General features: G+C 47.9%; 1 non-coding gene across 1 annotated transcript; it reads right to left on the reverse strand.

Moving 5' to 3' along the window:
- Window positions 1-7838: 7838 nt before the first annotated feature.
- TRNAK-UUU (transfer RNA lysine (anticodon UUU)) lies at window positions 7839-7911 on the reverse strand. The gene has a single exon. It is a non-coding gene; the product is annotated as a tRNA-Lys (tRNA).
- Window positions 7912-19728: the final 11817 nt, after the last annotated feature.

Consider the following 19728-nt stretch of genomic DNA (forward strand, 5'->3'; position numbering starts at 1 on the left):
AAGGCAGATATGCCTTGTGATTCAGTAACTTGTCCATGTGACTCCAAACTCCATTTTGCTGTAATTTTCCACGGTAAGGACAAAGTGGTGTTCTTACACCCGGAAAAGACTGTAAAAGGCTGATGTCTCGTCTCCATCTTGTCTTCAATCCTGCTTCTTATCTTCGGAGGGACTTTGCTACAAACAGAATCTCTAAACAAAGGATGATGACCCATCCCAGCTGTGGATGTACTCCAGAGACTTGATTTGAACCTGCAGTTTATTCTATCACTGCTACAAGCCTGAACCAAGAACTTTGCCCTTTCTGTATGTAATTGATTCCATTTAACCAATTCTAGCTCTCATCTCTATCTTTTTCCTATTATGAATAACCCTTTAGATTCTAAAGGATTGGCAACACCATGATTTGTGGGTAAGATCTGATTTGTATATTGACATGAGTGTGGGGCTCGGTCCTTTGGGGTCAAGAGAACCTTTTTTTCTGGGATGCTGGTTTTCATAACCATTTGTCCCCATAACAAGTGGCACTAGTGATGATACTGAGAAACTAGAGTGCCTAAGGGAATTGCTTGTGTGACTTGTGGTTAGCCAGTGGGGTGAAACCAAAGTCCTCTCTGTCAGGCTGGTTTGGTTTGCCTTAGAGGTGGAAAACCCCCAGCCTTGGGCTGTAACTGCCCTGTTTTAAGCAATTTGTCCTGAACTGGCACTCTCAGTTGGGTCCCGCTAGAACCAGCATCGTTACACTCGCACAGGAATCTTTCCCAGCAGCCTTGCCCCAGGGGTTTCGCTGTGCTGTGGCCAGCAAGTTCCCTTAGCTTCTCGAAGAAGGGATCCTTCTGCAGCTCAGTCTGGAATTCAGCGGCTGGGAAAGGGATGGGGACCTGCTCCCTCTCCGTGGCTGGTTCCAAGGCCGCAGACCCACCAAGTCCTGTCCCTGGTGACTCCTTTCCCACCAGGGTAGGGACCTGCGCCCCCGGCAGGGCATGGCCCCCAGCGTCAGGGCAGAGTGTCCTTTGCTGGCTCCGGCAACAGGTGATGACTAGGGTGCTCTGAGGGCTGCCAGGTCACCCCCCATCAGCACCTCAGTTGGGAACTGATGTTGCATCTTCACATTCTTTAGGCCTCTCCTTGGCCCCTCATTTCAGATGTACCCTTGCCATGGGTACCTTAATTGGTGGTCCACACATGCCCATCAGGGTTAGGTAGGTGTTGGGCACCACTCGGTTTGGGCCCACCACCTCAGGTCGGGCCAGCGTCACTTCAGCGCCCATGTCCCACAACACAGTGACCTGCTTTCCATCCACCTCCAGGGAAATGAGGCACTTGCTCCTCATGGGCTGCCCCACACCCACCCTGTACACTGAGAACTTTGAATCCAGAGCATCGAGCCTCTCTGAGGAGCTGGCCTGGGAGACTCCTCTCTCTTGGGCCATTGCTAAACTGCCAGCCCCTCCCACCTGGGGAGCTCACCTCTCCTCCGGCTGGGCTCCCATCCAGTTAACCCTGTGAGGGCTCGGTTTGCTCATCCTGTCCCTGAGCTTTTGGTACCAGGCCCATCTGTGACCCCTCTGCTCAGAGTAATTATATCTCAGGTCCTGTTAGTCCCCTGAGGCTGGTCGGTCAGCTCTGGTATTGGCTGTGCCTCTCGGGAGGGATTTATCTGACAATTCCTTCAGGGAAGCCTCTGGGTGATTCACCTTCTGCACCGATGTGGGCCTGTCTCCCTGGGATTCCATTCAATATCCCGACCTGCTGTCTACAAACTCATCAGCTAGCAGCCCTGTGCGGCTCAGGTCCTTCGGCCTCTTGTCCACAAACCACATCCTCAGGTCAGCGGGACAGGGCGCTCCAGCCCCATTAGTTCAATCCCGTCCTCCTTGGTCTGGGTCTCGGCCCCATACACCCACTTGTGGGTGTATTTTCCCCCATCCGCGTGACCAGTTCCAGATAGGTCATCCCCTGGGTCTTCTGCACACTCCAGAACCTTTTCCTGTGTGCCTCGGAGGTCAGTTCAAACTCGCACAGCAGGGCTTGTTTGAACAGTTCATAGTCCCCTGCTTCCACCTCATCCATCTGGCTGAACTGTGTGGCTTTGGGACCCAGTAAGGGAGTGAGATGCTGAAGCCTGTCTGGGAAGAGCAAGACAGGGATGTCGGAGGTGTCATACCTGGGCCACAAGGTGGGGGGCAGTGTCTAAAGCCAGTGCCGACCCAGGTGGAGGTGATGAGATATTGGCCCGCTCCTCAGACTAAAAAGCAGGTCCAGGCTTTCGTTGGGATGGCAGGATACTACCGGAGGTTTGTGCCCTACTTTAGCTCCATAGTCACCCCAATTACTGAACTGAAGGTGGTCTGAACCGAGCAGTGCCAGAGGGCTGTCGGTGCTCTAAAGGAGGCTCTCTGGTCAAGGGCCTGGTGCTGGTAAACCTGGATTTTGACAAGCCCTTTATGGTGTTCATAGATGCCTCAGAAAAAGGGCTGGGTGCAATGCTAACGTAGGTTGACAGAAATGGACTGACACATCCCATTGTGTACCTGAGCGGAAAGCTGCTGCCTGGGAAGCAGGATTCTGCACCCATAGAAAAGGAATGTATGGCCATGGTGTGGGCCCTTAAAAAGCTGCAGCCATCTATTTGGGCGGCGCTTCACTGTGTATACTGAGCATTCGCCCCTAATGTGGCTACAGCAGATGAAAGAGGCCAAAGTAAAGCTCCTGAGGTGGAGTCTCCAGCTTCAGGATGATAACGTGAAGGTGGTTCATGTTCAGGTAAGCGCTGATGCATTTTCATGGCAAGTGGCCCCGCTGAGTTTGGTCTTGGAGGGGGGAGATGTGACAAAGAGGTGCTTTATTCATATTGTGTTGCATGTGAGTCTTCCTGCCGTATATTAATATTGTGTGTTGCTTAGTTTCCGAGAGTACTGCAATAATAATTAGGTGGTGGTAAATGGGGGTGTGCTTTTGCTGAGGCGCTCAGGACAGGTAATAGTCATTCTGTCACTCTGAGCTCAGAAGATGGCGGCCTGCAAGGATTTTAAAGATTAATATTTGCCACTCCAGGCTTGTACTACACTGAAAGATTACAACTTCTCTCTGACTTGGGCTTGGTAAATGCTGCCAGAATCCAAATGCAACCTCCTCCCCTTTCGATGGCTGATAGGAAAATTTAGCAACTCAGTGTTTGGCTATAACTGCCGCAAGGCCCGCCGGGGGGCCCGCCGATGGGCCGCAAGGCCCGCCGGGGGGCCCGCCGATGGGCCGCAAGGCCCGCCGGGGGGCCCGCCGATGGGCCGCAAGGCCCGCCGGGGGGCCCGCCGATGGGCCGCAAGGCCCGCCGGGGGGCCCGCCGATGGGCCGCAAGTTTGACCTTGGATTGGTAACGCTGCCACCACTCAAGTTCAGAACCCCTGTGAGAGCCCAGAAGTGGTGGCAGCGTTACCAATCCAAGGTCAAATTGCCAGAGTGGGGATTCAGCCTTGACATAGTTGCAGAGGAGTCGGATCATTTTGAGCCAGAAGCACAGAGCTCAGGATTTTAAGAGGACGCATTTTTTCTTTTGGGAGCCTGCAAAGCCAGGGAGTCTTTTTTTTCTTTTCCTTGTCCTTTCTCTTCCTCCTGATGGGGAGCAGGCATGCAGAGGGTTCAGCCTACAAAGGCAGGGAGTCCAACAAGCTTTTTTTTTTTTTAAGACTTTTTTCAGAAGAATTCGGTATTGTTCCTGGTTAGTAACTGACTGATGTAGTCCGCCAAACAGGGGCCTGAATTTCAGAGATTGAGGGAGGGGAGAACATTGATAATCCTAATTTGAATGGCCTATTCCTAGTCTCATAATTGACATGAAATTTTGTTTGTGGTGTACATCCAAGAATGAAGTTAGTCTGGGAGCACATACAGATAATGAGATGGGGTGGGAGGGATCACAAACCTGAGAAAAGTTCATTTGAGCACAGGCTTAATATTGAGGAGCAGTGCTTGTAAATGTATTGTGGGCAGGTTCTGGATACATACCCTCTTCTTCCCACCAAAATCAAATCAAGTTTGTATGTGAGCGCACACATACCAGATTGATGGGATCTGGGCATGCTAATTACAAACTACTGTAATTGGTGTTTGTTAAGGGGTGCCTGCAATCTGGGTTACTAGGGAGGAGGGCACCAATCTGGCCTCTTCCAACATGACCATCTCCTACATTACACATCCACAACAAGAAGTTTTCTGGAGGAAATGTAACCCGATGAAAGAGAGAAGTAGAAAAGGGGGCCATGTTCAGGTGTGGTGCGTGGTTTGTTAGAATGGAAAGTCTAATGATCATTCAGTAATTGTTGTTTTTAATATGGAAGTACTGCAAACTGGGACACTGGTTCATCAATGTATTTACATATGTTCCCAACTGGAAGCACTAACATCAGTGGACTGGGTTATAGACTTTGTTAGTCACATGCATATGTACTCTGTGGAACTGGGGCTTTAAGGCTGGACAATTACAGGTTTTTTTCTGTTCTCGTTCTTCATTTATTTACTATTTGGTTAAACAGGTATTTAATTCAAACCACTACTAGTATAGGTTGCCATTTTGTATAAAATAATACTTTATTTATAAATAAATATCTTTGTAAAATACATAAATAAGAGCAATAAATAAAAAATTGACTTCCATAAATATCCTGTCACACATAAATAGTAGCAACATCTTTTAAAATTCCACTGCATCTCATTTCGCATGATGTATAAAATATCAATAGATTTCAGATCGTATTTCTAAAAATTTTGGTTTCCAAACTATTTTGTGAGTTTGTCTTATAATTGAAAATTTTCTAATTCTACTTGGATTCTCTTGCCAGCACTGAGGCTGAACTGCTTCTCTGTAAGGAAATAATTGCTATCTCTTCTTTTTCATGCTCCTAAGCTCTAGGTTATAGAATATCAGGGTTGGAAGGAACCTCAGGAGGTCATCTAGTCCAACCCCCTACTCAAAGCTGGACCAATCCCTAAACAGATTTTTGCCTCAGATCCCTAAAGGGCCCCCCTCAAGGACTGAGCTCACAATGCCAGGTTTAACGGGCCAATGTTCAAACCACTAAACTATCCTTCCCCCCCCGCCGGGGCCTTTCTTCCTGGTCAGAGAATCCCATTTCCTATCATTGCAACCAAACATGTCTCCAGATGCCCAACTTGCTGATGAGTCTAGGTTGGAATCTCTGAATGAAAGTCCCACCTCAAGTGGCTTAGGAGAGGGTTTTTTGTTTTTTTTTTTTTGTTTTTTTTTTTTTGCAAAAGCAGCAGGAAATGCTTTGGAAGATTGTCTGGATTGTCACCTGGGCACTTTCCTTCAGGGACACTCAGGGCTTGAGAACCTCTTGGGACCACCCAAAATCTCTCTCTTCATTCTAACATTATAGCATTTTTCTTTTGGAAGTTGTTCTTGTTCACATTTGTTCTGCTGTTATACTGTGGCTATACTGCATGTTAGGGTTCAGAGATGAGATTTGATCAGAGAAGAGTTGAAGCACATACATATACAGCAAACATATGTCAGCAATGTTAAAGGACCAATCCTTCCTTTTAAAATTCTTAATTGTTTTGTAACTTTTTTGATATCCTTCATTCATAACGGTTTTCAAGTACATAAAAGGTTACTGCAAGCAGGTAGGAGGGAGAAAAATTGTTCTCCTTAACCTCTGAGGATAGGACAAGAAGCAATGGACTTCCAGAAGTCCCTCTTACTGAGCCCGGGTTGCGGCAACGGCAAAAGGGGCTCCCAGAGTGTGTGAGGAGCCGGAGAAGGAGGGAGGGAGGCGGAGTCCCCTGGAGCCGAGCCCAGGCTGCAGCAGCAGCGAAAAGGGCTCCCAGAGTCAGGGCTGCACGAGGGAGAGCAAGTGGGGCAATTTTCCCCGGGCCCCACCGGGGCCCCCACAAGTATGTCGGAGGCTCCTCCTCCTGTTTCCATGTCCCCCCCCATCACCCGGTGTCTCAGCTGGCAAGGGGGTGGGGCTGCAAGCTGCAGCCGAGCGGCAGGAACTCAGGCCCTGCTGGAACACCATGCCGCTGCAGCGCTGTCCGGGAGAGGGGGTAAGCAGAATGGTAAGGGGCTAGAGACGGGCACCCCCCTGACCCCAGCCCCTCTGAGCTGGGCACCCCTGACCCCATCCTCCCCATGGCCCTGACCCCCAGCTCCGAGCCCAGCCCCTCCGAGCCGGACACCCCCTGTCATAAACAGATAAGTAAGAGTTAATAGAACAGAAGTACTTCATCTCTCTTTTGCCTGTAAAGGGTTAACAAGATCAGTGAGCCAGGCTGTCACCTGACCAGAGGACCAATGAGGGGACAGGATACTTTCAAATCTTGAGGGAGGGAAGTTTTTGTGTGTGCTGTTAGTTTTTGGTTGTTGTTCACTCTGGGGGCTCAGAGGCACCAGATGTGCAACCAGGTTTCTCTCCAATCTCCCTGATACAGGTTCTTATAGATTCAAAATAGTAAGTACTAGGTGATAAGGCTAGTTAGGCTTATGCTTATTTTCTTTATTTGCAAATGTGTATTTGGCTGGAAGGAGTTCAAATTTGCATTTTGCTGAAAGGATTTTAATTTGTACTTGTATACCAAGGCTGGGAGGGTATTCCCAGTGTCCATAGCTGAAAGACCCTGTACCTATTCCATTTTAAATTTACAAAGATAATTTTTACTTTTTTTTTCTTGTTTAAGAACCTGATTGTTGTTTTTTATTCTGGTGAGACCCCAGGGGACTGGGTCTGGATCCACCAGGGTATTGGTGGGCAGAAAGGAGGGAAGGGGGAGAGAGAGGTTAATTTTCTCTCTGTGTTAGGATTACTTTCTCTCTCAGGGAGAGTCTGGGAGGGGGAGAGAGAAGGAGGGGGAAAGGTGCATTTTCCTCTCTGCTTAAGATTCAAGGAGTTTGAATCACAGTGATCTTCCAGGGTAACCCAGGGAGGGGAAGCCTGGGAGAGGCAATGGTGAGGGAAAGGGTTTACTTTCCTTGTGTTAAGATCCAGAGGGACTGGGTCTTGGGGATTCCCAGGCAAGGTTTTGGGGGGACCAGAGTGTACCAGGCACTGGAATTCCTGCTTGGTGGCAGCGCTACAAGTACTAAGCTGGTAATTGAGCTTAGAGGAATTCATGCTGGTACCCCATCTTTTGGATGCTAAGGTTCAGAGTGGGGAATTATACCATGACACCCCCCGACCCCATCTCCCCACAGCCCTGAGCCCAGCCCCTGTGAGCCAGGCACCCCCCAACCCCGAGCCCAGCTCCCCACACAGCCCAGGGCAACAGCAGCACCACCCCCAGGCAGCGACAGCCCATTGGCATCAACAATCACCATCACCCAGCAACAGCCCATCATGTAATTGCAAATGTTTACATACCATTAAAGCATTTTATGTTTTTAAATAATGCATTTAGTGTATTTTCAAATTATTACAAATTAATTTTTGAATGTATTTCACGAGTTATTTTTTACACTTCCAAATACATGTTACTATAGTATTGCAACGTATTTTTTTTTATGGAAGGGGCCCCTGAAATTGCTTTGCCCCAGGTCCCCTGAATCCTCTGGGCGGCCCTGTAATTGTCAGTCTGGGAGTTTATCCAACAGGCAACTTTCCACTAAGGCAGCTATTAAAAATCAACTTCCAGAGGCCTTTCTTAATCCAGACTGAGAGGCCAGTGGCCATGTGAGGAAATTGCCCCTTCCATCCTAGGCAGTACATGGCCCTTTCTAGGAAAGACCAAGCCCTGGAGGAAAAATGACTGTTGTGAAATAACATCCTGAGGAGATGCCTTTTTCAGTTGTTGGAGGAGTACCATATGGGGAAATGCTCCCTTTTCACCTGACCAGGAATTTGAACCCTGGACTGTCGGATTAAAAGTCTGATGCTCTACCAACTGAGCTAGCCAGGCTCATGGGAAAAAAGGGCAAGTTTGATGCAGAAGAGAAACTAGTCAAGAAAAAGAGGGCAGAAAATTTGCTACTCTTGCTTCTTTAGCAGCCCTAGGCCCATCTTGCTTCTCCATGTGGCACCCAGAGACATTCTTCTTTTTTTAGTTAAATATCAGATCCAGGAGAAAACAGAGTTATACAAAGCAAAATAAAATTGACCTGTCTCATGCAGTGCTACATTGACCTCTATTCAGACTGAGCCTAAGGGAGGGCCTTGCTTTGGGATCAAACATGCCCTCTTGTGCGAGTCACAACAGCTAGCAGGCAAGAGACAGGCTACCATGTCATTGAAGAGAGCAAGAGGAAGCTTTGGAAATCCCAGAATAATTAGCTGGCAATGAAAGGACCCCACAATTCTACAAGGGCTTCAACTTTGATTTCAGGATTCACAGCTCTGAATACCAGCCCAGAGAGTTTGACTTCTGGCATGAAAGACTCTGTGGGGACAATTTTTTCTCTCAGGGAATACCCAGTGGGAATATGCCTTTCTGGCCAGCCCTACATTTGCTCAAAAAATCAGCACACAGCACTTTGTTACAGGCCCAGAGGCCTTTCTTCCTCCAGACTGTAATGCCAGTGGACAGGTGAGGAAGTAGCACTTTCAGTCCCAAGCAGTAAAGAGCCCTTCCTAGGAAAGGCCAAGTTCTGAAAAGGAAAAACTGAAGTCAAAGAGAGTCCTCAAGAGATGCCTTCTGAAAATCTTGGGGAATTGTCCTTCTACCTGACCAGGGACTTGAACCCTGGACCCTCAGATTAAAAGTCTGATGCTCTACCAACTGAGCAAATTTGATGCTGAAAAGAAACTGTTCAGAAAATGAGGACAGAAAACAATACAGAAAACCTGATGCTTTCACTCTCTTAGCAGTCCTAGCCCCAGCCTGCTCCTCCATCCGGCCCCCTGAGGCCTTATTCTTTTTTTAGTTAAATAGCAAATCCAGGAGAAAACACAGTTATACAAAGCAAAACGAAATCACAAACAGAAATGTCATTGGAAATACAAAAATTAAAAAGGAAAACGCAATTCCCATCACTTTATCATGTCTGGGCCATTCCTGTATCCAGAGCACCTGCTAAGGGCCCTGTGTGCTTACGAGAAACCTGGAGAAACTCATACCACAGCCTGAACATGAAAATCAACTGCTCCCAGGTGCTGCAGTAAAACCCTTTCCCTGCTATGACGTTGCACTCCATAGGATTTTATTAAAATATGCTAATGAGTGTGAATATAATGTAACTGGAATATGCTTTATGCATGTAAGGTAGCATTACAAATTTTATAATCGACTGTGTGTGTTCATCGTATGTGTATGAACCGATCATTCTTGTATCTGAAACTAGAAATATGAACAAGAACTCTGAGGTCTTCTTGTAATGATGCAAAGTGTGGGCCACTAATAGTGGTTTGGACTCTTCATGGCTCCCATTAACCAGGACAATTGACTGTGGATGGCTCTGTCCTGCACCGTCTGTGAGTCAGGCCAGGAAAAATGAAGGCTTGGGGTCTCACAGGACATGTGAGCATGTCACCTGGTACAGGAATCCATCTTAAACCTGGGGCTTTTCGCCAGGAGAGAGACAAAAAATTCCTGCCTTGTAACAAAGTTATATAAGGGGGTAGAACAGAAGAAAGGTGGCTGCAGTCATAAGAAATCCCCTAGCTACCACCTGAGCTGGAACAAGGATTACGCCAGGTGAAAAGATTGGGCCCAGACTAGAAATAAGCCTAGTCTGCAAAAGAAGCTTATTGGAAGATCTCTGAGGGTGAGATTTTATCTGTATTGAGTTTCATATTGTATTAGGTTTACACGTGCATGTTTATGATATATTTTGCTCTATGGAGAATACAAACTCTATAGAGAAGGAAAAGTTAATGCCTTAGAAGATTCTGTGTGTGTGTGTGTTAGATGAATGCGAAGGTGTCTAAAAAACACTCTCCTGTAGTCTCTTTTCTCTGATTTCCTTTAGAAAATTTGAAGCAGGGAGCAAAAACCATTGTCTTCTGAGAGGTTTGAACTCAAAGCCTTCAGATTATGAGACTGAGACACTACCAGCTGTGCTAAGAAGGCTTGGAAAAGATTTAGACTCAATGCATATAGAATCCTTCTGCAGCCGTGACCGAGCCAGGAGGGCACTGGAAGAAGCAGGGGGATATGGTGCCCAGACAACTTTCCTGGCAGCTAATAGATCAATTTTCCCTGACAGTGAACAATTTACTGGAATTCATAGCAGCAGAGGGTGGATATTTCCAAGCTGAGCATCAGCTTCCACATTTCAGAACTTAGTCTCCTTTTCCTAGTAGGGTACATTCCATGTGAATTGGGCAATACAAGTTGGGGAAGCTACAGGGGGAATAGAAACCAGTATTTAAGGTAAGGTTTGAACTCATAAGCCCAGCAGTAGCCCCTTTTGCACTAACCAGTAGCACCACTGCAGCTGCTTCTTAGGCAAAGCTGGGAAGCAGGCAATTATCAGTCTCTGTGGTTCACACCTTTGCCTGGTAATTGCAAGGCTGCTGGTTCATACATAACTAAAGATGCGACTTTTCAGCCATGAGACTCCAGGATATTTTAACAGGAAGAAAATCTCCTCATTTCTGGTTTAGACCCATTTTACCCCTTCTGCCTGTCTTCTCCCCCACACGATCTCTTTCCTTCCCCATTGGGGCCATACAGAGAGGAGCCCCAGTCACTGAGAAGTTCCCTTTTCTCCTTCACAGAGGGCTTTAACGCCCCTTATCTCACTCAGGCTCACAACCACCCAGAGTTCAAGAACTGTCTCTGTTCCCATTGGACAGATGAGGGGAGCCTGAGGTCCAGAGAAGGGAAGTGACTTACCCAAGGGCCTACAAAGCAAAGCGGTGGCAGAGCCATAAAGAAAAGCCACCAGTTCCAACTCCTGTTCTAATGGACAAGAAACCCTCCAGAGGCAGGGATAGAGCCCAGAAATCGAGATGGTGGGGAAATGTCATTCCAACTGTTTCTGTCAGAAAATCCCATTCAGACTAAACCAGTTTGTTTCTCGAAATCATAACAAGTGGGATAAAAGTTCTTTGCTAAAATATTTTGTTGCAAAACAAAAGCATCTCCTGTCTGTCACAGTGTGTTAAATTGTCTTGTCGCACACAAGAGGAGACACTTAGATCTCAAACATTAGATAAGATGCTTCAGTCTGAGCTAAGTCGTTGCTGCTCTTAACAATTTCAAAATAAAAACATACAAATCAAATAGACTATTTCAGCTATTCTATTATGTGTTAATCTGCTCTGAGTAAACGTGATAGGACACCTCATACTATGCCCTACTCCGAGTGACACTCTCAAATGGATCCCCATCCTCCGCCCACTGTGAGGTAGGTAGGAGCAGATCATTATTATCTCTACTTGAAAAAGGGAGAAGGTAAGGCTGAAAAAGGAGAATGGACTTGTCTTATGTCACACAGCAAGTCAGTGGCAGAGTTGGGAATTGGACCCAAGAGCCCTGATTTTCAAACTAACCATCGGAACTTGAATTTCAGACATTGAATGACCTGAATAAAGTGCTCTCAGATGAGCTCCAGACCAACAACAGTGCACAGTAATTATTCAGCAAGTATTTGAGGAGAACTGCAATGAACTGCTCAGAATCATGAACTGCTCAGAGACAATTAATGCAGAGAAGCAGCAAAATTTGTCAAACATAGAACTGGTTCTGACTTATTTTCCTTGATCTTAAAAGAGAACAACAAGGACCTGAGTCTCCTCCCTGCCAATCAGGGTAGAGCCTGAGGAGGGAAGGCTGAGGGTTCTCACCAGAGAGCACAAAGGATGGGCCAGGTCACCAGTGGGGATCACTGTCAGAGCACTATTTCAGCCCCACAGTTTTGGATGGACCACCCACAGTGGGAGCTGCAGAGCACTCCCCTGTAACACACACACACACACACACACACACACACACACACACACACAGACACCCTGGTGTTGGGAGGGGAACAGGAGAAAGGACAAAAGAAGCAAGAGACAAAGAGAAAGGAGGGAGGGATGGATGGAGGGAAAGGTGAAACAAAAAGGACAAACCCTAATGTCCCCAGTGATTCGAAGGGACAAAATCCCAGGCGTGGAATAAAATTCTGCCTCCTTAAGCTCGTGTTTTCAATGCCTAGAATTCAACTCTCACCAGATGGATCAGACTGAACAGGTTTCAGACCTCCAGGAGGCTCTTGCCTTCTAAACAGGGATGGCTGTTTTCTAGTAAAATCACTACAAGGGAAGGAGAAAACTCGAAAGAGGTTCCTCCTGGCACTCACATCCGTGAACCCGAATACTCTGTCAGTCCTCAAGGAGACCTGGAGAAAGAGACTTGCTGAAGCAAAGACACAGGGGTCTCTGAGGTTTCCCTGGCCCCTCGCCTCTGTCCTGCCTGGATGATGTCAGCATCTCTCTGTGAGGTCACCACCTCCCCACCACCTTTGTCCGATAGTCTGAGGTGCTGAAAAAGGCCTTTGTGATGTCACTGCCACACCCCTCCCTTGCTGTGTTAATGTCCTGCCCCTGGCCAGGCTCTTTGTAGGTTCAAGCTACTCCCTGTGGATCACCCCACTCAAGGAGCGTTCGTTCTAGGAAGCAAGCCGGCTAGACAGGAAAATATCACACGCTGCTGCCAATGCTACACTCAGTTTTTCAGAAATTAGTCGACTTTTTGGCCAGAAGAGACCATTAGAGCTTCTAATCTGACCCCCTGCATATTGCAGGCCTCCTGTATGACAAAAGAGCTACTTTGGAGGCAAACACATTCCAGAAAGGCATCTAGTCTTCATTAAATGACATCAGGAGATGGCAAATCCACCACTTTCCTTGGTAGCCTGTTCCTGTGGTGAATCATCCTCGCTGTTGAATATTTGTGCCTTAGTTGTAATATGAATTTGTCTCTTTTTACCTTCCAGCCGTTGGGTCTTGTTATGCCTTTCTCTGCTCAATTAAAAAGCCCTCTAACACCCAATATTTTCTCTCCATTAAGGCCCTTCAACACTTCAGTGAAGTCACCTTTCAATCTTCTTTTGATAAGCTAAACAGACGGAGCTCTTTCAATAGCTCACTAGAAGGCATTTTTCTCCAGCCCTCAGAACATTTGGTGGCTTTTTGCTGCCCCAGCTCCAATTTCACATCATCTTTTTCAACCGAGGACACCAGAACTGGAGGCAGCATTCCAATATCAGTCTCACTGATACCATGTCACCTCCTGTGACATTAATGACTTAATCTGTAACTGTATAGATCACCATTGCGACCACTGTTCTATATTTGCAGCCAATATTATAGAAAAGTGCCACGTAAGGGGTCTGTGAAGAGGTTCTGATTGACTGATTATAATGATGCTATCTCTAGATGTGTATCATTTTTGTAGTTGACGTTATGAATATTGGTTCTATGCTGTCCATATTTCAAACTCGTGCTCTGCTTCTGGGGAACACTCAAGACAAGTTGGTGTCAGTTCTGCCTAGCCTGCTTGATGGCCCACTAAGGACCATCAGTTATACAATCGACCCATTCAGAGAAGGCAGATACACCTTGTGACTCATCAAGGTATGCAGGGACCTGCCTGTGGACAGAACTCAAAGGTTTTTCTATGCCACGTGCTGGATAGAGTGTCCTTGGGACAAAGAAAGCAAAGACCACGTGGCAAGAGACTATAAAAGGCTGATGCCTCATCTCCATCTTGTCTTCAGTCCTGCTTCATACCTCTGGAGGGACTTTGCTACAAACAAGTTCAGCTCTGTACAAAGGACTGAATGCCCCATCCCAGTTGTGGATGGACTCCAGAGACTTGATTTGAACCTGCAGTTTATTCCATAGCTGCTACAGGCCTGAACCAAGAGCTTTGCCATTACTTCATGTGAAGGATTAAAAATCTATTTGCTCTTTATGTAGCAACCTGGTGCATGGATTGTGCCAGCTCTTTTCCAGACTCAAAGTCCAGAGTATGGTCAAGGACCAGAGGCCTAGCAAATAGTGATAAGCTAAGAGAAAGCTGGGGTAAACAGAAAGCCTTGCTTGCTAAGATAGGCCTGGTCAGCAAATTGCCAGGTGTTGGAGCTAAGAACTAAAGAATTGTGTCTTATTCAGAGATGCAGATTGAACAAAGAATCCCTGTTCCTATTGTGTTTGTTTCTTCTGTAGGGAGACGTTCTTCCCAGAGATCCAGTCTTGAGTTTATGAAAAGTTGTCACATGTCAGTATAAGATATGTCATCCTTCCACGTCCCTTCCCAGGGACCAATGCCTGCCTTTAGACACACAGAAAATCTTTATTGCCATATACTTTCACTGTTTCTTTGCTTTAACCCCTAGGAATGTACCTGTTGGACAATCAAAGGAGTTGCTCCATTCCTATGGACCCCAAATCAGAATTCAACATAGATATTTTATACTAACAACATTTTATCAAAGTATTAATGAAATGTTAACTTGCTAACTCGAGACCATGGGTGGAGACATTATGTAATCTGTTAACTATTGGCTAATGTGCTTATCTTGTCTTGCTGCAAAACCTATCCCGGGGTGTGGAACTGCCTACCCCGTCACTTTCCCCTGCTTGTGAAAAATCTATATATTCTATTGTAATTAATTAATTAAACAATGTCTCTGAGCCTAATAAGCAAGGTGACACTCCGCCAGCACTGTGTGTAATAAACTCCTATTTTTGACCTCTACATGGTGTAGATTTCTGTCTTTCTCGGACACCTGCTGAAGAAAGAGAAGATTCAGGATCCAGCCTGGCTGAATGTGTGTCCTCTCCTCACAGCTTGGTGATCTTTTGAGGAAATGGAGAAGACTGCCTTTGCCTAGCTGTACATTGCTTGCAAAAGAAACAGGTCTTTTTGGTGACAAGTGTTGAAAGGAGGCACTAGACAAATGTGGAGACAGGAAAAATGTCCCCCAACTGGACTGGCATCTGTGGATGCTGAAGTCACAACTCAGAACACTAAACACTATTTGAGAACGGCTGGTGTCAGAAGAGTCTCTAACAAGGCCTCTTCCCCCCAGCAGGGGCCTCTCTGTGCACAGAACTCCTGGTAGCGTGATGGCTGCAGGCAGTGGAGAACTCTATTTTGGCATCTCTTTGCCTGTTTTGTGGTCAGCATCTGCAGTGGCTGTTAAAAGGTCTCTAGATAGTGATCTTTGGGAAGAGCTGGCTGAAGAGCCTTCCTACTAACCAGGAGAGCCTGGCTTGGCCTGCCAGTTCTTCCTTGCTGAACCTAGTGTGTCTGTTGGCTCCTTTTTTGTATCTCTTTTCAAAAAAAGTAAAGACCTGTCAGCAGAATCCTTCTAAGTGCTTGTTCAAGACAGAGAGAGCCTTCCTTGCGGCTAAGTCTTTGTGCCATGGGGCATGCCTCATTGCTGTGGTGCCTCTTGCTGGCCATCCTGGTAATAAGTTCTGGTTCACCGGTGCACCTTCATCTAGTGGCATCTGGCTGCATCTGTTTTATCATTAGGACCCATGGCGCTCTCAGGACTTCAGTGTCCTCTTATGGACACAGCCCTTTGGCTGTGCCCCACTCAGTTCTCTCCCCGATTCCCGGGGGCAGCTGTTCTCTACCCGGACACTTGCCTCAGTCGCTGGCTGCAGTTCAGGGTGTAGCCACCCGTGTCAGCCACTACGGAGGCAAAAGTCGTGAACGTCCAACCCTGCATCTGTTTCCCTGGACCACTTCCCCACAGCGCCAGCACCTTCCTCCGCCTTTGTATTAGGGCCTCAGTCTGGCAGAATTCGGCCAGAAGGTCACTCATGCTCCCCTTACCCACCCAGCACTACTCTGATCATGGTGCCCGCCCACCCTGCCCCAGCCCCAGCCCCAGCCCCAGCCCCAGCCCCAGCCCCAGCCAAACCTCCCTCCTCAAACTCCAAGCAGTGACTAACTCTTGCTGTGCTGAGCAGCCCTTTATATATGGGCTGCTCCAGCAAGCCTTCTCCTGATTGGCTCTCCCAATAAGCCCTTTCCTGATAGGCCGGGTTCTGCGCAGCCTCTGCAAGGCTGCCTTAATCTTTCTCCTGCTTGGTTGGGGGCAGACACCTCCCCACACTTTGAAAATGGCAAATGAGAAGTTTAGAGCTGGTGGAAAGGTTACCATGACTGAGAATTGAGCCGAGGTTGCTGCGACTGAAACACAGATCACTAACCGCTATATGATCACAGTGGCTGGTGGGAGAAGCACATGTTAAAGCCCTCTGTCATCTCAGCTGTGGCTTTCTGTGCACGGAGAGCCAGACACCTCAAGGTCTGCAGGTCTTGAGGGAAATGTGGAATGTCTGTACTTTAGAATTTGCAGGTGTTGTCCTGGGCCATCAAATGGAACAGTTGCAAACACTTTCTCGAGGCAGGCACCATGGCTTAGCTGGCTAAAGCACCTGCCTCCGAAATAGGAGATCCTGGGTTCAACTCCCAGTGTTGCCTTCGTGTATGGCTTTTGTCTCCTCTGCTCACATTTTCCTGTGTCTTCCTAGGAAACAGAAGAGACCTCCCTTGGTAGCCAAGTCATTGCTTGCTAAGGAAAAGGCTTTTTTGTAGAGAAGCATTGGAAAGAATCAAATCACAAGCCTGGAGTTGATGAAAAGGCTGCTGTGACTGGCATTAGCATGGTGGTTGCTTTGACTGCAATAGCTGCAACGTGAGAGTCTGCGCCACATGTCCTTGTGATTCACTGGGGATGTTCACACGCAGATGTCATGTCACCTTCCTTTAGATAGTCACTGATAAAAAATGGAGCAGTTGGGAGAAAAGTCCCAGAGAGTGGCACCGTGGCTAAGCTGGCTGACTCACCTGCCAGGTAAAGTGGAGGTTAGAGATGCAGCACCCAGTGGTGCCTTGCCAAATGTGTCTGCTCTTCCCAACTTTTGGTCAATCTTCTGAGGAAACAGAGAAGACTGCCTCTGCCTTGCAATGCAAATACTTCCAAAAGAAACCAGTCATTTTTTCTGAGCAGTGTTGGAAGGAGGCACCTAAGAAATGTGGAGACAAGGAAAAGGTCATCGTAACTCAACTTGCATCCATGGCTCTTGGGGCCACAACGCAGAGCACTAAGCACTGTATGACCACAGCAAAATCTAAACTTTACACCTTATTACACTAGGCAGTAGTTAGGTCAAGCATTTTTCTCACTCCACTGGATGTTACCCTCCTTAATACATAGAATTCCCCCCTTCATTTTCTCAGGATTCCTGCTGCTTCCAACATAGGTGGGGGAGGACAAAGGCAAAAACATGATGCCACAGTCTCCTATTTTATATCCTTAGTTCAAGTGTCTAGAAGACACTTGCCCAGACGTGTCCGGGTGGGCTCTGCTGAGTCACTAGGTTGGGGAATCCTCTTGGTGTGGTCTTGTGCAACTGACTCATAGACTTGAGCAGTCCCCACAGTGTTGTGTTTGGGCATCTGTCATTGAATTGGAAATCCCTTAATTACAATTCCTCTGCTGATTCATGGTTGTTGAACTCTCTCCTTGGCAGGGGTCACTAGCAAAATTATAGCATATTTCAGTAACAACCATACAGCAAAATGCATAACTTCATACACCCTCATGCTATACATATTTGGACAGAGTAACCGATTTCAGCAGATCATGACTTTTCATGTGATAACTGACATGGAATTGTTTGTATGACATATCACAGTCATATATGAATGATGAATATGTGAGCTACAGGGGGCTATTTTGAGGTACATCATGTCACAAAAGCCTCCAGAGACTGGTCTTTGGGAAGAGCTGGCTGAAGAGCCTTCTGAGTAACTGAGAGATCCTGGCTTGGCCAGCCAGTTTGTGCTTGTGAATTAAACTTGTCCGCTGGGCTCCCTTTTTTGTGTCTCTTTCACATAAACAGAGCAGAAGTTCTTGGCCAATCCTTGACAGTGCTTGTTCAAGACACAGAGAGCCTCTGTGCTGGGGCAGGGGTAAGGGTGCAGGAGGTGGTCGGAGGGGGGGTGCTTACCTCGGGCAGCACAGCTCCCAAAGTGACCGGCAGTCGGGATTTCCCCCAACAGTGCCCCACAGGGGCCCAGGGTCAGCTCCAGCACAGGCCACACAGGAAGGCTTAATGCTCGAGCTACAGCACATGCTGGGCAGGCTTGAGGCCAGGGTCCCCATGGCAGGAGTCCCCATGGCTTGAGGCCAGGGTCCCCATGGAGGGGCAGGATGGGCTTCCTGGATCCCATTTGCTCACAGCCAGGGCCCTGCCCCCACTCCCAAGTCGTCCATGGCACCCCCAGGTCAGGCAGAATGGAGCAGCAGTTTTCACTGCACCAAGTCCACTTATGGCTTACAGGCAACACCCAGAGCCACCACAGCCCACCATCTTGGCCAGAAAGGAGCCTACTCAGCCTCGTCATTGCTTATTTTCCTTCCCCCCAGAACCCCGCTTCTCCTGGGCTGCAAGGAGCCATCCCTGGGAGGCCAACAGCCAGCCACAGGGGTCTATCTCCCAGCAGCCAACCGCACCTCCATGGTTTGGCCCTCAGAAGGGCAGGTGGGGGTTTCCTGGATCCCAGTTGCTCACAGCCAGCCCAGCCTCCACCTCTAAAACCATCAGTCATGCCCCCAGGTTGGCCATAAAGGAGCAGCCATTCTCCACTTGGACTCAGCTTTGCTTGTTTTCCTTTGACCCAGAACCCCCCTTCTTCTCCTGGGCTGCAGGTAGCCACTCCTGGGAAGCCAAAAGGCAGGCACAGGATTCTGCCTGCCAGCAGCCAACCACACCTCCCCAGGCTTTGCAGAATGAATGGTGGTGCTCTACTAACCCCACTTAGCCACAATGATGTGCTTAGTTTCTGCCCTGCCTTTCTCAGCTTGACTTTCCTCTTTTGCCCCATTCCTGCCTCACTTCCTCCTTTTGGAAGTCACGCAAAGAAGGCCAGCAGGAAGAGCCGGCGTCCACCTGCCAATCTCCAAGGGCAGAGGAGGCCAAGCCACAAGTCTCTGAAAGGTAACATGCCTAACTCCTCTAGGTTCTCCAGCCTGACACCAAGGTGCTTTCTCCACTGCTGTCAGCACCTTCTGTCATGCAGGGGTTGGAGTTATCCCAGGGACAGGCCAGTGGCAGAAGGAGGAGCACCTTCCTGAACAGCAAGGGGATCTGGGAAAAGGAAACCAGCATGTTTCTGCCTGGATTTGAATCAGGGACCTTTTGCGTGTTAGGCAAATGTGATAACCATTACACTACAAAAACTCCATCTGCTTGGCTGTTGCTCACCCTGCCACAGACCGATGGACAAACCTAGAGAAAGTGGTGGCAGCCCTTCAATAGGTCAGCTGGCAGAGCAGAGGACTGGAGCCGGCACTCAGAAAGTCGTCCTTACCTCGCCCGTGTGACTCCAGCTTGAGGGAGATCTTCTTTTTCTTCTCCTTGCTGACAAAGAGCAAGAGAAGAATGAAAGGTCAGGTGGGCCAACTCGGTGCAGAAGCCCATTCTGTCTTTTCCTGCTGCATAGCCTGAAATGAGGGACTCGTGGCAGTTAAAGGAACTGCTGCACCTTTCAGAAAACATCCCACCTGTGCACAAAGCTGGATAGAATAGCCTGCTAGTCTAGCACGCTCCCAACTGAACTACTTCAGCAGCTGCTAGGTTTCTTTTTGGCTCATTAAACCACATCTTCAGCCACTGATGGCCAATGAGAGAGCGACATCGCTTGCTATTTTAGCACTTGAAAATGCCATTGGCCAATCTTTGGATCTCTTTAATGCTGCGCTTCAGTTCATGGGGGAAAGGTGAGAGAAGCCACCTTTCAACTAAAGGCCTGGGGTTAACATCC

This window comes from Gopherus flavomarginatus, chromosome 3 (genome assembly GCF_025201925.1).
Source record: "Gopherus flavomarginatus isolate rGopFla2 chromosome 3, rGopFla2.mat.asm, whole genome shotgun sequence".
In the NCBI taxonomy this organism is placed as follows: domain Eukaryota; kingdom Metazoa; phylum Chordata; order Testudines; family Testudinidae; genus Gopherus; species Gopherus flavomarginatus.